The sequence below is a fragment of the Portunus trituberculatus genome, chromosome 37, assembly GCF_017591435.1.
Source record: "Portunus trituberculatus isolate SZX2019 chromosome 37, ASM1759143v1, whole genome shotgun sequence".
Classification (NCBI taxonomy): domain Eukaryota; kingdom Metazoa; phylum Arthropoda; class Malacostraca; order Decapoda; family Portunidae; genus Portunus; species Portunus trituberculatus.
Genome location: NC_059291.1, coordinates 3,085,020 through 3,086,686, shown reverse-complemented (window position 1 = coordinate 3,086,686; position 1,667 = coordinate 3,085,020). Strand labels below are relative to the sequence as shown.

Here is a 1,667-nt window from a genome sequence, read left to right as displayed (position 1 = left end):
AGGCAATGGAGCGTACTAAGTAATGTATTAAAGTGAGGTAAAATTTACGTTAAATTAATTATTCATGGACTTCTGCCATCCGCAGCGCATTATGAAGCACAGAGCAGCGTCGCTTTATTGTATTTGTGATGTCAAAAATGCTAACAATACACCAGCAAACTACGAATGATGCATGACGGGTAAATAGGCGTTGTTGTGTTGCTTTAGATTATATTAGCGTAAGTTGAAATTTTGGGCAAAAAAATAAGTAAGCTGGTCAAGGACAGATGAACGAGACTAAGTAAGATTATGTTGGGTTTAATAGACGAACTCTGAACATGAGGTAGATGCGCCGTTCAGTAGTGTTATAAATGTCGTTTTGCTTGTTTAACCTTTCAACACTGAGACGCATTTTTGCCTTGATTTTTGGGTATGACAAGACGATTTTATTGACATAAGAAAGGGTCTATGAAGGTCAGAAGGTTAATGGCCATAGTTTTCTCTATTCTAATCACCACATATTATGTTTCTGACGCTGTAGAAAATCACCAAATAATAACCAGAATGAATATGAAAAACGCGTCATGGTACTCAATGGGTTAACGTGCGTAAGCTTAGATTAGGTTTGACAAATTTTGAATGAAAGATAAATGCGCTGATCAACTGAACTGAGGTTAGGTTAGGTTAGGTTAGTTCAGGTGACGTACACAGCAGAGCGATAAACGTGGTTGCCCGCTGAATAACTCACGGGAAATCTTATCGTATATAGCCTACTTACCTTTGGACAGCGATGCCAGACGTAGCAGAGTTGGCACTGAGGAAGGCAGAGGGCAGCAGGAGGGAATGGTGCCAAGCGTACGAGAGTTCGGGTTGGTGGTTTAAGAGAAGTGAGTTCCAGACGTAAGAAAGTTTAAGGCAGGCACCGAAAGGGTTGAGGGCAAGGGCCTGACGGGGTCCCTCATATTACTTGGCTGTCACACCTTGTCACACCTGTCGGAATAAAGAACTCGCTTTTCTTTAGATACATCCTCGACTTGTTTTTCCTTTCTTTTTGTCAGGTCCTTTCAATCAACATTTTTCCCTATAGACTGATCAACTTTTTCAACTTATTAGCATGGTGTTCTACTTTGCTCGACCTCAGAAGTTTCCTTTCAAAATCCCATGCGTCAATATTTCCACCAAGTTCATGATCCGGTTCCCGTTCTCTATAAAGTTTCCGTTTGAAGGAAGGTTAAATTGTTTCGTGAGCTTCACTGCACCTCTTTGTGTGTGTGTGTGTGTGTGTGTGTGTGTGTGTGTGTGTGTGTGTGTGTGTGTGTGTGTATACGTGGAAGTGGGTGTGTATGTGTGGGTCTAAACACTTCGAATCCCTTGGGTGTGGGCGGCTTGGTGGGCGGCAGTACTGTGGGAGGGGAAGTGCAAGTACCGTGGCAGGCGGCGTGCAGGGGCGGGAGTACCGTGGCGGCGTGGCGCGAGGGCTGACTAACACCAGCTGAACCACCGAGACCCGAGAGGCTGCGATGCCGGAACTCTGGGAGATTCTCTCTCTCTCTCTCTCTCTCTCTCTCTCTCTCTCTCTCTCTCTCTCTCTCTCTCTCTCATTTTTATTTTGTCGTTCCTTGATTTTTTGAAGTTTTTCTTTTCTCTTGCCTCTTTTGTCTGGATGTGCTTGCCTGTACGTCTGTCTG

At 44.2% G+C, this 1,667-nt stretch overlaps 1 protein-coding gene across 3 annotated transcripts in view; it reads right to left on the bottom strand.

Moving 5' to 3' along the window:
• The window catches only part of LOC123514084 (transient-receptor-potential-like protein), a 180,884-nt gene extending 179,433 nt beyond the window's left edge, over positions 1-1,451 (bottom strand). For all 3 annotated transcript variants that reach the window (XM_045271705.1, XM_045271707.1, XM_045271704.1), the window contains exons 1-2: positions 1,406-1,451; positions 758-969 (exon numbers count right to left, since the gene is read on the bottom strand). The gene's annotated coding sequence lies outside the window, so the exon portion shown is untranslated. The remainder of the gene's footprint in view (positions 1-757; positions 970-1,405) is intronic.
• Between the last annotated feature and the right edge of the window lie 216 nt (positions 1,452-1,667).